The sequence below is a fragment of the Triticum dicoccoides genome, chromosome 1A (genome assembly GCF_002162155.2).
Source record: "Triticum dicoccoides isolate Atlit2015 ecotype Zavitan chromosome 1A, WEW_v2.0, whole genome shotgun sequence".
In the NCBI taxonomy this organism is placed as follows: Eukaryota; Viridiplantae; Streptophyta; class Magnoliopsida; order Poales; family Poaceae; genus Triticum; species Triticum dicoccoides.
This window is the reverse complement of record NC_041380.1, coordinates 516,997,090-517,012,711: the sequence shown is the minus strand read 5'-3', so window position 1 is coordinate 517,012,711 and position 15,622 is coordinate 516,997,090.

Sequence of the window (15,622 nt, the reverse complement as noted above, 5' to 3'; positions counted from 1 at the left end):
AACCCATCATCTACTTATTACTTACCAATGCTTTCCCCTAGGCCCAAAAAATGGTGAAGTGTCATGTAGTCGACGTTCACATAACACCACTAGAGGAAAGAGAACATACATCTCATCAAAATATCGAACGAATACCAAATTCACATGACTACTTATAGGAAGACTTCTCCCATGTCTTCAGGAACAAACGTAACTACTCGCAAACCATATTCATGTTCATAATCAGAGGGGTATTATTATGCATAAAGGATCTGAACATATGATCTTCCACCAAGTAAACCAACTAGCATCAACTACAAGGAGTAATCAACACTACTAGCAACCCACATGTACCAATATGAGGTTTTGAGACAAAGATTGGATACAAGAGATGAACTAGGGTTTGAGAGGAGATGGTGCTGGTGAAGATGTTGATGGAGATTGCCCCCTTCCCGATGAGAGGATCGATGGTGATGATTTTCCCCTCCCGGAGGGATGTTTCCCCGGTAGAACAGCTCCGCCGGAGCCCTAGATTGGTTCCGCCAATGTTCCGCCTCGTGGCGGCGGAGTTTCGTCCCGAAAGCTTGCTATGATTTTTTCGAGGGCGAAAGACTTCACATAGCCAAAGATGGGCACCGGAGGCCTGCCAGGGGGCCCATGAGATAGGGGGCGCGCCGAGGGGGTAGGGCGCGCCCCCAACCTCGTGGATGGTGGGTGGCCCCCCTCTGGTGCTTCCTTCACCCAATATTTTTTATATATTTTAAAAATGACTCCCATGGAGTTTCAGAACTTCTGGAGTTGTGCAGAATAGGTCTCTAATATTTGCTCCTTTTCCAGCCCAGAATTTCAGCTGTCGGCATTCTCCCTCTTCGTGCAAACCTTGTAAAATAAGAGAGAATAGGCATAAGTATTGTGACATAATGTGTAATAACAGCCCATAATGCAATAAATATCGATATAGAAGCATGATGCAAAATGGACATATCAAGGAACACCTTGTGTGCTATAGAATGTCACAACATAACTAGGTTATTATAAAGATGCTCTACAGGTGTCTTCGATGGTGTTTGTTGAGTTGGCATAGATCGAGATTAGGATTTGTCACTCGATTGTCGGAGAGGTATCTCTGGGCCCTCATGGTAATGCTCATCACTATATGCCTTGCAAGTAATGTGACTAAAGAGTTAGCTACAGGATGATGCATTATAGAACGAGTAAAGAGACTTGCCGGTAACGAGATTGAACTAGGTATGAGGATACCGACGAACGAATCTCGGGCAAGTAACATACCGATGACAGAGGGAACAACGTATGTTTTTATGCGGTTTGACTGATAAAGATCTTCGTAGAATATGTAGGAGCCAATATGAGCATCCAAGTTCCTCTATTGGTTATTGACCGAAGATGTGTCTCGGTTATGTCTACATAGTTCTCGAACCCGTAGGGTCCGCATGCTTAACGTTCGATGACGATCCGTATTATGAGTTTATGTGTTTTGATGTACCGAAGGTAGTTCGGAGTCCCGGATGTGATCACAGACATGACGAGGAGTCTCGAAATGGTCGAGACATAAAGATTGATATATTCGACGATGTTATTCGAACACCGGATGAGTTCTGGGGTCACCGGATAAATATCGGAGTGCTGGGGGTTATCGGAAACCCCGAGGGGAAATAATGGGCCAACATGGGCCTTGTGTGTGAGAGAGAGAGGAGAGGGCCCTAGGGCTGGCCGTGCCCCCCTTTAGGAGTCCGAATTGGACTAGGAGGGGCGGCTCCCCTCCCCTTTCCTTCTCCCTCTCCTTCCTCCCCCCCTCTCTTCCCTTGTTGGAAACCTACTAGGAATAGGATTCCTATTCCTAGTAGGAATCCTACTTGGGGGCGCGCCCCATGAGGGCCGGCCGGCCTCCCCCTTGATCCTTTATATACGGGGGCAGGGGGCACCCTAGAACACACTAGTTAACAGTTGTCTTAGCCGTGTGCGGTGCCCCCTCCACAGATTTCCACCTCGGTCATATCATTGTAGTGCTTAGGCGAATCCCTGCGTCGGCAACTTCATCATCACCGTCATCACGCCGTTGTGCTAACGAAACTCTCCCTCGGCCTCAACTGGATCAAGAGTATGAGGGACGTAACTGAACTGAACGCGTGCAGATCGTGGAGGTGCCGTGCATTCGGTACTTGATCGGTTGGATCACGAAGACGTTCGACTACATCAACGCGTTACTTAACGCTTCCGCTTTCGGTCTATGAGGGTACATGGACACACTCTCCCCTCTCGTTTCTATGCATCTCCTAGATAGATCTTGCGTGATCATAGGAAAATTTTGAAATACTGCGTTCCCCAACAGAGACACCACGTGATGATCGGGTGTGATAAGCTCTATGTTCACATACAACGGGTGCAAGCCAGTTTTGCAGAAGCAGAATTCTTGGGTTAAACTTGACGAGCCTAGCATATGCAGATATGGCCTCGGAACACTGAGACCGAAAGGTCGAGCGTGAATCATATAGTAGATATGATCAACATAGTGATGTTCACCATTGAAAACTACCCCATCTCACGTGATGATCGGACATGGTTTAGTCGATATGGATCACGTGACCACTTAGATGATCAGAGGGACATTTATCTAAATGGGAGTTCTAAGTAATATGATTAACTGAACTTTAATTTATCATGACCTTAGTACCTGATAGTATTTTGCATGTCTATGTTGTTGTAGATTAATGGCCCATGCTATTGTTCCGTTGAATTTTAATGCGTTCCTAGAGAAAGATAAGTTTAAAGATGATGGTAGCAACTACACGGACTGAGTCCGTAACTTGAGGATTATCCTCATTGCTGCATAGAATTATTACATCCTGGAAGCACCGCTAGGTGCCAAACCCGCTGCAGGAGCAACTGCAGGAGCAACTGCAGGAGCAAAGCTAATGGCTACTCGATAGTTCAGTGTGCCATGCTTTACGGCTTAGAACCGATACTTCAATGACGTTTTGAACGTCATGGAGCATAAGAGATGTTCTAGGAGTTGAAGTTAATATTTCAAGCAAATGCCCGAATTGAGAGATATGAAGTCTCCAATAAGTTCTACAACTGCAAAATGGAGGAGAATAGTTCTGTCAGTGAGCACATACTCAGAAGTCAGAATGTCTGGGTACCACAATCACTTGACTCAGCTGGGAGTTAATCTTCCAGTTGATAGTGTCACTGACAGAGTTCTTCAATCACTGCCACCAAGCTACAAAATCTTCGTGATGAACTATAATATGCAAGGGATGAATAAGACAATTCCCGAGCTCTTGGCGATGCTAAAGGCTGCGAAGGTAGAAATCAAGAAGGAGCATCAAGTGTTGATGGTTAACAAGACCACCAGTTTCAAGAAGAAGTGAAAAGGGAAGAAGGGGAACTTCAAGAAGAACGGCAAGCAAGTTGCTGCTCAAGTGAAGAAGCCCAAGTCTAGACCTAAGCCTGAGACTGAGTGCTTCTATTGCAAAGGGACGGGTCACTGGAAATGGAACTGCCCCAAGTATTTGGCAGATAAGAAGGATGTCAAAGTGAAAGGTATATTTGATATACATGTTATTGATGTGTACCTTACTAATGCTCGTAGTAGCGCCAGGGTATTTGATACTGGTTCTGTTGCTAATATTTGCAACTCGAAATAGGGGCTATGGATTAAGCGAATATTGGCTAAGGATGAGGTGATGATGCACGTGGAAATGGTTCCAAAGCCGATATGATCACCGTCGGCACGCTACCTCTACATCTACCTTCGGGATTAGTTTTAGACCTGAATAATTGTTATTTGGTGCCAGCGTTAAGCATGAACATTATATCTGGATCTTGTTTGATGCGAGACGGTTATTCATTTAAATCAGAGAATAATAGTTGTTCTATTTATATGAGTAATATCTTTTATGGTCATGCACCCTTGATGAGTGGTCTATTTTTACTAAATCTTGATAGTAGTGATACACATATTCATAGTATTGAAGCCAAAAGATATAAGTTTAATAATGATAGTGCAACTTATTTGTGGCCCTGCCGTTTAGGTCATATTGGTGTAAAGAGCATGAAGAAACTCCATGCTGATGGGATTTTGGAATCACTTGATGCTTGCGAACCATGCCTCATGGGCAAGATGACTAAGACTCCGTTCTCCGGAACAATGGAACGAGCAACAAACTTATTGGAAATAATACATACTGATGTATGCAGACCGATGAGTGTTGATGCTCGTGGCGAGTATCGTTATTTTCGGACCTTCACAGATGATTTGAGTAGATATGGGTATGTCTACTTGATGAAACATAAGTCTGAAACATTTGAAAAGTTCAAAGAATTTCAGAGTGAAGTGGAAAATCATCATAACAAGAAAATTAAGTTTCTACTATCTGATCATGGAGGTGAATATTTGAGTTATGAGTTTGGTCTTCATTTGAAACAATGCGGAACAGTTTCGCAACTCACGCCACCTGGAACACCACATCATAATGGTGTGTCCGAATGTCGTAACTACACTTTGGGGTTATTCTTACTGATTTAGATATGGTGAGATCTATGATGTCTCTTACTGATTTAGCACTATCGTTTTGGGGTTATTCTTTAGAGATGGCTGCATTCACGTTAAATAGGGCACCATCGAAATCCGTTGAGACGACACCTTATGAACTGTGGTTTGGCAAGAAACCCAAGTTGTCATTTCTTAAAATTTGGGGCTGCGATGCTTATGTGAAAAAGCTTCAACCTGATAAACTCGAGGCCAAATTGAAGAAATGTGTCTTCATAGGATACCCAAAGGAGACTATTGGGTACACCTTCTATCACAGACCTGAAGGCGAGATATTTGTTGCTAAGAATAGATCCTTTCTAGAAAAGGAGTTTCTCTTGAAAGAAGTGAGTGGGAGGAAAGTAGAACTTGATGAGGTAATTGTACCTGCTCCCTTATTGGAAAGTAGTTCATCACATAAATCAGTTCCAGTGATTCCTACACCAATTAGTGAGGAAGCTAATGATGATGATCACGAAACTTCTGATCAAGTTACTACCGAACCTCGTAGGTCAACCAGAGTAAGATCCGCACTAAAGTGGTACGGTAATCCTGTTCTAGAGGTCATGTTACTTGACCATGATGAACCTACGAACTATGAGGAAGCGATGGTGAGCCCAGATTCCGCAAAATGGCTTGATGCTGTGAAATCTGAGATGGGATCCATGTATAAGAACAAAGTGTGGACTTTGGTTGACTTGCCCGATGATCGACAAGCCATAGTGAATAAATGGATCTTCAAGTAGAAGACTGATGCTGACGGTAATGTTACTGTCTACAAAGCTCGACTTGTTATGAAAGGTTTTCGACAAGTTCAAGGAGGTGACTACGATGAGACCTTCTCACCCGTAGCGATGCTTAAGTCCGTCTGAATCATGTTAGCCATTGCCGCATTTTATGATTATGAAATTTGGCAAATAGATGTCAAAACCGCATTCCTTAATGGATACCTTAAAGAAGAGTTGTATATGATGCAACCAGAAGGTTTTGTCGATCCAAAAGGTGCTAACAAAGTGTGTAAGCTCCAGTGATCCATTTATGGACTGGTGCAAGCATCTTGGAGTTGGAATATACGCTTTGATAGTATGATCAAAGCATATGGTTTTATACAGACTTTTGTAAAAGCCTGTATTTACAAGAAAGTGAGTGGGAGCTCAATAACATTTCTAATAATATATTTGGATGACATATTGTTGATTGGAAATGATACTAAATTTCTGAATAGCATAAAAGGATACTTGAATAAGAATTTTTCAATGAAAGACCTTGGTGAAGCTGCTTATATATTGGGTATCAAGATTTATAGAGATAGATCTAGACACTTAATTGGACTTTCACAAAGCACATACCTTGATAAAGTTTTGAAGAGGTTCAAAATGGATCAAGCAAATAAAGGGTTTTGCCTGTGTTACAAGGTGTGAAGTTGAGTCAGACTCAATGCCCGACCACTGCAGAAGATAGAGAGAAAATGAAAGTCATTCCCTATGCTTTAGCCATAGGTTCTATCATGTATGCAATCCTGTGTACCAGACCTGATGTGTGCCTTGCTATTAGTTTAGCAGGGAGGTACCAAATTAATCTAGGAGTGGATCACTGGACAGTGGTCAAGAATATCCTGAAATACCTGAAAAGGACTAAGGATATGCTTCTCATTTATGGAGGTGACAAAGTGCTCGTCGTAAACGGTTACGCCGATGCAAGCTTTGACACTGATCCAGATGACTCTAAGTCACAAACCGGATACGTATTTTTATTGAATGGTGGAGCTGTCAGTTGGTGAAGTTCTAAGCAAAGCGTCGTGGCGGGATCTACGTGCGAAGCGAAATACATAGCTGCTTCAGAAGCAACAAATGAAGGAGTTTGGATGAAGGAGTTCATATCCGATCTAGGTGTTATACCTAGTGCATCGGGTCCAATGAAATCTTTTGTGACAATACTGGTGCAATTGCCTTGGCAAAGGAATCCAAATTTCACAAGAGAACCAAACACATCAAGAGTCGCTTCAACTCCATCTGCGATCAAGTCAAGGAGGGAGACATAGAGATTTGCAAGTTACATACGGATCTGAATGTTGCAGACCATTGACTAAGCCTCTCTCACAAGCAAAACATGATCAACAACAAGACTCCATGGGTGTTAGAATCATTACAATGTAATCTAGATTATTGACTCTAGTGCAAGTGGGAGACTGAAGGAAATATGCCCTAGAGGCAATAATAAAGTTGTTATTTATATTTCCTTATATCATGAAAAATGTTTATTATTCATGATATAATTGTATTAATCGGAAACTTAGTACATGTGTGAATACATAGACAAACAAAGTGTCACTAGTATGCCTCTACTTGACTAGCTCGTTAACCAAACATGGTTAAGTTTCCTAGCCAGAGACATGAGTTGTCATTTGATAAATGGGATCACATCATTAGAGAATGATGTGATTTACTTGACTCATCCGTTAGCTTAGCACTATGATCGTTTAGTTTATTGCTATTTATTTCTTCATAACTTATACGTATGTTCCTATGACTATGAGATTATGCGACTCCTGAATACCGGAGGAACACTAGTGTGCTATCAAACGTCACAACGTAACTAGGTGATTATAAAGATGCTCTACAGGTGTCTCCGATGGTGTTTGTTGAGTTGGCATAGATCGAGATTAGGATTTGTCACTCTGATTGTTGGAGAGGTATATCTGGGCCCTCTCAGTAATGCACATCACTATAAGCCTTGCAAGCAATGTGACTAATATGTTAGTTGTGGGATGTTGCATTACGGAACGAGTAAAGAGACTTGCCGGTAACGGGATTGAACTAGGTATGATGATACCGACGATCGATCTTGGGCAAGTAACATACCGATGACAAAGGGAACAACGTATGTTGTTATGCAGGTTGATCGATAAAGATCTTTGTAGAATATGTAGGACCAATATGAGAATTGAGGTTCCGTTGTTGGTTATTGACCAGAGATGAGTCTCGGTCATGTCTACATAGTTCTCGAACCCGTAGGGTCCGCACGCTTAACGTTTGATGATGATTAGTATTATGAGTTTATGTGATTTGATGTACCGAAGGTTGTTCGAAGTCCCGGATGTGACCACAGACATGACGAGGAGTCTCGAAATGGTTGATACATAAAGATTGATATATTGGATTAATATATTCGGACACCGGAATAGTTCCGAGGGTCATCGGATATATATTGGAGTGCCGGAAGGGTTATCGGAACCACCGGAGAAGTAATGGGCCTTATTGAGCCTAGGGGAGAGAGAGAGCGGCAGCCAAGGGCTGGCCGCACGCCCCCCATGGGCCTAGTCCGATTTGGACTAGGGGGAGGGGCGGTGCCCCCTCCTTCCTTCTCTTTCCCCTCTCCTTCCTTCTTCTCCTAGTAGTACAAGGAAAGGGGGGATCCAACTCCTACTTGGAGTAGGATTGCCCCCCTTGGACGTGCCCTATGAGGGCCGACCAGCCTCCCCCTTGCTCCTTTATATACGGGGGCAGGGGGCACCCTAGAACAAACAAGTTGACAATTGTTATAGCCATGTGCGGTGCCCCCCTCCACATAAACACACCTCGATCATATTGTTGTAGTGCTTAGGCGAAGCCCTGCGTCGTTAACTTCATCATCACTGTCAACACGCTGTCGTACTGACGAAACTCTCCCTCGGCCTCAGCTGGATATAGAGTTCGAGGGACGTCACCAAGCGGAACGTGTGCAGATCGCGAAGGTCTCGTGCGTTCGGTACTTGATCGGTTGGATCGCGAAGACGTTCGACTACATCAACCGCGTTGCTCAATGCTTCCGCTTTCGGTGTACGAAGGTACATAGGACACACTCTCGCCTCTCGTTCCTATGCATCCCTAGATAGATCTTGCATGATCGTAGGAAAATTTTAAAATATTGCGTTCCCCAATAGACCGGACCTCTCATATCCAGTCCATATCCTGGACTGATATGAGGAGACCTAGACGCGCCCGAGCATGCCTGCCACATCGGACTAACATGCGGGACCCACGTGGATACCCGTCGACACCTAGTGGTCCGATGAGAATGCCGCTCCTGCGCGCAACCCGGGGGGCCAAATCCAACTATAGCCATAGTCCCAGTCCCTCCACGCGGCCACTCCTCATCCACTTGTAGCTTGGACCTCGCTGTCCGCCTGTAGCCATTGCCCGGGAGCGGATCACCAATTAAGCAATACTCACTCCGGAGTGCCGATTAGAGCTCCTTGAGGACATCTGTGTCCAGCGCGAAGCTCAGATTGTAGTGACCTGCCCCAGGACTCGTCGGAGTAGGACGCGAAGCACCAGGTGCAGGACAAGGATCTGGAGGAGGAGGGAGGAAAACAAGGCAGATCTGGCACCTTCGACTGTCGGATTCGGCATGCTGATGCGTTGGGCGAGTTTCTGTTGGAAGTATGTCCTAAAGGCAATAATATTGTATTATTACATTTCCATGTTCGTAATTAAGATTTATATTCTATGTTGTAACTTCGAATCCTAGAATATTTGATTTAGTGGAATACTCATATGCACTTGTAGAACAATAAACAATAAAATAAGTTTCCCAGTCTCGCCTCAAGGGCTGGCTCAAGTGTTGTTAGCAATCACGTTTTTCGGATCTTAGGATATCGTTAAGTGTAATGATAGTCCTAAAACAACATTGAGAATATGACGTTAGAAGAACGTAATGGAAATATTCCCTAGAGGCAATAATAAAATGGTTATTATTATATTTACTTAATCATGATAAATGATTATTATTCATGCTAGAATTGTATTGATCGGAAACCTAAATACATCTGTGAATACATAAAAAAACACCATGTCCCTTGTGAGCCTCTACTTGACTAGCTCGTTGATCAAAGATGGTTAAGGTTTCCTAACCATAGACATGAGTTGTCATTTTTTGACTATAACATGAGTTGTCATTTGATAACGGGATCACATCATTAGGAGAATGATGTGATGGACAAGTCCCATCCGTTAGCTTGGCATAATGATCATTAAGTTTTATTGCTATTGCTTTCTTCATGTCAAATACATATTCCTTCAACTATGAGATTATGCAACTCCTGGATACCGGAGGAATGCCTTTTGTGCTATCAAACGTCACAATGTAACTGGGTGATTATAAAGATGCTTTATAGGTATCTCCGAAGGTGTTTGTCGAGTTGGCATAGATCGAGATTAGGATTTGTCACTCCGAGTATCAGAGAAGTATCTCTGGGCCCTCTCGGTAATACACATCAAGCAAATGACTAAGGAGTTACACATGAGGTGATGTATTACGGAGCAAGTAAAGGGACTTGCCGGTAATGAGATTGAACTAGGTATGAAGATACCACAATCGAATCTCGGGAAGTAACATACCAATGGACAAAGGGAATTACGTATGTTGTCATAATGGTTCGACCGATAAAGATCTTCGTAGAATATGTAGGAGCCAATATGGGCATCCAGGTTCCGCTAGTGGTTACTGACCGGAGAGGTGTCTCGGTCATGTCTACATAGTTCTCCAAACCATAGGGTCCGCACGCTTAATGTTTGATGACGATATCGTATTATATGAGTTATCTGATTTTGTGACCGAATGTTGTTTGGAGTCCCGAATGAGATCACAAACATGATGAGGAGTCTCGAAATGGTCGTCTCTTTATTGTATGAAATGCATATGCCATGTAATTGCTTTACTTTATCACTATGCATTAGCGATAGTTGTAGAAGCAATAGTTGGCGAGATGACCACGACGCTATGATGGAGATCCAGGTGTTGAGCCGGTGACGATGGAGATCATGACGATGCTTTGGAGATGGAGATCAAAAGCACGAGATGATGATGGCCATATCATGCCACATATTTTGATTGCATGTGATGTTTATCTTTTATGCATCTTATTTTGCTTAGTACGGTGGTAGCATTATAAGATGATCCCTTCACTAAATTTCAAGATATAAGTGTTCTCCCCGAGTATGCACCATTGCGAAAGTTCATCGTTTTGAGACACCACGTGATGATCGGGTGTGATAGACTCTACGTTCACATACAACGGGTATAAGATAGTTTTGCACATGCAGAACACTTGGGTTAAACTTGACAAGCCTAGCATGTACAGACATGGTGTTAGAACACTAGAGACCTAAAGGTCGAACATGAATCATATAGTAGATATGATCAACATAGAGATGTTCACCATTGATGACTACCCCATCTCACGTGATGATCGGACGTGGGTTAGTTGATTTGGATTCATGTATCACTTAGATGACTTGAGGGATGTCTATTTAAGTGGGAGTTCTTAAGTAATTTGATTAATTGAACTTAATTTATCATGAACTTAGTTCCGATAGTATTTGCAAATCTATGTTGTTGGTCAATAGCTCGCGATGTAGTTCCCCTATTTTTGATATGTTCCTAGAAAAAACTAAGTTGAAAGATGGTAGTAGCAATGATGCTGACTGGGTCTGTGATCTGAGGATTATCCTCATTGCTGCACAGAAGAATTATATCCTTGATGCACCGCAAGGTGACAGACCTATTGCAGGAGCAGATGTAGATGTTATGCACATTTGGCAAGATCAATATGATGACTACTTAATAGTTTAGTGCGCCATGCTTTACGGCTTAGAACCGGGACTTCAAAAATGTTTTGAATGCCAAAGAGCATATGAGATGTTCCAAGAGCTGAAATTGGTATTTCAGAGACATGCCCATGTCGAGAGGTATGAGGCCTCTGACAAGTACTTTGCTTACGAGATGGAGGAGAATAGCTCATCTAGTGAGTAGGTGCCCAGAATATCTGGGTACTATAGTCGCTTGAACCAAGTGGGAGTTAATCTCCCAAATAAGATAGTGATTGACAGAATTCTCTAGTCACTATCACCCAACTACTAGAACTTTGCGATGAACTATAATATGCATGTGATGATGAAAATGATTCCTGAGCTCTTCGCGATGCTGAAATTGGTGAAGGTAGAAATCAAGAAAGAGCATACCACTACTTTCGAGAAAAAGGGAAAGGGTAAGAAAGGAAACTTCAAGAAGAATGGCAAACAAGTTGCCGCTCTAGTGAAGAAGCCCAAAGCTGAACCCAAGCCTGAGAATGAGTGCTTCTTGTCGGGGGGATGAACCCCGGGCGGGCAACGGAACCCGGATCCTTTTCAAAAAACAACGGGGCTGGCATCGCCGCTCAAGACGGCTCGTGCTTGGCCGGGTCGCTCGACCCGGCCAAGCCCCCTCAACCCGGCCTAATCCTCAAGACTTCTCCAACAAGCCAGCTTAAGACAGCCGAGCCCGGCACACCAAAACTTCTCCAACAAGCCAGCTCCCCCTTGGCATGTTCTCCAACCCGGCCAAGGGTTAGTGGCCGTCCCATCCGAGCCATACGATGAGATGAGTCGCCACCAACTGATGACCGAAGCCACAGTGCCCCGCCCATGCCTCTGGTCAGCCGGATGAGGCAACAATGCCCCCACCTACCCGCTGACCAGGTCTGGTGTGGCAACAGTGCACCCGACGTCACCGATGACGCCAGCAAGTGGCGACCTGACGGAACGCCACTATAGCCGACTCGACTTGGCCACTCCCTGATGATCGACAAGACGACCAACAGTGCCCTCGTACCCAGTGGGTCCCATGCCCGGGGAACCCGGCGAGGCCTCGTACCCAGCGGGTCCCAGCCCCGGGTTCCTAGACGCCGATGACCCGACCCTACAACCATGTAACATTACCTTTGTACCCCTGGGGGGTTGACCTATAAAACCCCCCAGGAGCCCTCATGCATATGGAGGGAAGTGGTAGTAGCACCATCACGATCACCGGCTGAAGCAAGATCATCTCCTCCCGCCTACACACACCTAGCTAGCAACACCCGAGGAGAGGGAACTGCCTAAGCCTTGGCCAGCCTTCCTTCTTCCTCCATACAGCTCCAGGAGAAACCCTGTATTGTTACGTATAAACCACACTCGGCAGGACTAGGGGTGATATCTCTCCGGAGAGCCCCGAACCTGGGTATGTCTTGCGTCCCACGCTCGCTCATGTCGACCTCACCTCTGGAGCCCACCAGTGCCCTCAAGCCTCGTCCTCTCTTTAGCCATCCCATGGCATCTGCCGCGTGCCCACCATGACAGTTGGCGCCCACTTTGGGGTAGCTCGAGGTCCTGGCCGGGAGCATGCTTCGGACGGGGCTCTACTCCGATTCCGACGAGCCTGTCATGCTGGTGGACGACGTCATCCACGCACTCGCCGCCTCCTTTGCCGCGCTGCGCATCTCTAACGCGCCCGCGGCCGACGAGTACCCCAGCGAGGTACTTGACTTTTCTGAATCCCCCTTTCCCTCGGCGGCGGCACTCCCCTCGCAGCGATGGACCTCTACGTGGAGGTTTTCATCATCGACACCGGCGACGCTTCCTCATCTAGCGCGGCAAGGAAGGTCGCTAAAGCCAGGACTGCAGCGGGGCGGGCCAGCCCGCTCAACCCCTTGCGGGCCACAACGCAGAGCCTTCGCATTCCCATCGGCACCGACGTAGACGCCTCCGACATCGCCGAGGCCTGGACTCACCTCGATGAGGACTGCTAGCGCCTGCTGGACCTCACCGAGACGCTCGCTGCCACGCAGCGCCGCCTCGACTCCGGTCAGCTGGAGTGCAATGCCGCCTATGGCTTCACGCCAGACGCGCCTGAGCCATGCCGAGTCGCCGACGTGCGGGCCCGAGGTGGCGTGATCGGGCACGCCTTCGGCGCCGTCCCTCTCGTCTACGAGACTCCCGTGAAGAACATGCGCCCTGCCCAGGCGGCCGCGGTTGGCCTGGACCAGCTCGCGGGTGAAGAGCTGCAGGACCACCTCAAGAGGGTGAACGAGGTCCTCGCTGCGGCCAATGCGCAGCAGGACTATCTCAACCAACTCGCCAAGCCATCCGGATCCGGCTCCACCCGCGTCGCTGGACTCGGCGATTTCCAGCACACGGCATCCTCTCCACCCGGCGAGGCGCACTCTGGCCGCAGCCGGACCCGGCGCAACCCCGCCCTGACGACTGCCGGTGGCTTAGGCGACGAGCCGGCTTCGGAGGCCTGATGATGACTTGACCCTCTGCTCCAACCCAGCCGACGTCCAACGAGAGGAAACCCGACCCCCCGCGGCGTGGTGACTGACTGATTGGGCCTGCGCGCCATCGACGACACCGACGCCCGTCACCGCCTTGACTGACTCGCCCTCTCACAAGAGCTGGAGGAAACCGGCCCTGTTGGGCTGGCGTGCTTCGAACCGCGTATCCGAGGTGAGCCCTTTACCAAGGAATTCACGCTCCCCCACGACACCCCCAAGTACAACGGCACCATGAAGCAGGAGGACTGGCTCACCGACTACACCACCGCCATCGGCATCACCGGCGGCAACCACCGCCTCGCCATGCGCTACGTACCTCTCATGCTCCAGGGGTCGGCCCGCACCTGGTTGAACAGTCTGCCGGAGGGCAGCATCAATGCATGGGTCGATTTCGAGCAAGCCTTCGTGCGTAACTTCACCGGCATGTATAAGCGACCCGGTCTCCCCAGTCAGCTCGCCATGTGCGTGGGGGGACCAGCAGAGACGGGCCACGAGTACCTGATGTTTACTACACAACCTTCTTCTTGTAGACGTTGTTGGGCCTCCAAGTGCAGAGGTTTGTAGGACAGTAGCAAATTTCCCTCAAGTGGATGACCTAAGGTTTATCAATCCGTAGGAGGCGTAGGATGAAGATGGTCTCTCTCAAGCAACCCTGCAACCAAATAACAAAGAGTCTCTTGTGTTCCCAACACACCCAATACAATGGTAAATTGTATAGGTGGACTAGTTTGGCGAAGAGATGGTGATACAAGTGGTATATGGATGGTAGATATAGGTTTTTGTAATCTAAAATTATAAAAACAGCAAGGTAACTAATGATAAAAGTGAGCACAAACGGTATTGCAATGCTAGTAAACAAGGCCTAGGGTTCATACTTTCACTAGTGCAAGTTCTCTCAACAATAATAACATAACTGGATCACAAAACTATCCCTCAACATGAAAAAAGAGTCACTCCAAAGTCACTAATAGCGGAGAACAAATGGAGAGATTATTGTAGGGTACGAAACCACCTCAAAGTTATTCTTTCCAATCAATCCGTTGGGCTATTCCTATAAGTGTCACTAACAACCCTAGAGTTCATACTAGAATAACACCTTAAGACACAAATCAACCAAAACCCTAATGTCACCTAGATACTCCAATGTCACCTCAAGTATCCATGGGTATGATTATACGATATGCATCACACAATCTCATATTCATCTATTCAACCAACACATAGAACCTCAAAGAGTGCCCCAAAGTTTCTACCGGAGAATCACGACGAAAACATGTGCCAACCCCTATGCATAGGTTCATGGGCAGAACCCGCAAGTTGATCACCAAAACATACATCAAGTGAATCATGTGATATCCCATTGTCACCATAGATACGCACGACAAGACATACATCAAGTGTTCTCAAATCTTTAAAGACTCAATCCGATAAGAGAACTTCAAAGGGGAAACCCAATCCATTACAAGAGAGTAGAGTGGGAGAAGAAACATAAGATCCAACTATAATAGCAAAGCTCGCGATACATCAAGATCGTGCCAAATCAAGAACACGAGAGAGAGAGAGAGATCAAACACATAGCTACTGGTACATACCCTCAGCCCCGGGGGAGAACTACTCCCTCCTCGTCATGGAGAGCACCGGGATGATGAAGATGGCCACTTGAGAGGGATTGCCCCCTCCGGTAGGGTGCCAGAACGGGTCTAGATTGGTTTTCGGTGGCTACAGAGGCTTCTGGTGGCAGAACTCCCGATCTATTCTTCTCTCCGAAGTTTTTAGGGTATATGGATATATATATAGGAGGAAGAAGTACGTCGGGGGAGCCACGAGGGACCCACGAGGGTGGAGGGTGCGCCCAGGGGGGGTGAGCGTGCCCCCCTGCCTCATGGCTTCCTCATTGCTTCCCTTACGTGAACCTCAAGTCTTCTGGATTGCTTCCGTTCCAAAAATAAGTTCCGTGAAGTTTCAGGTCAATTGGACTCCAT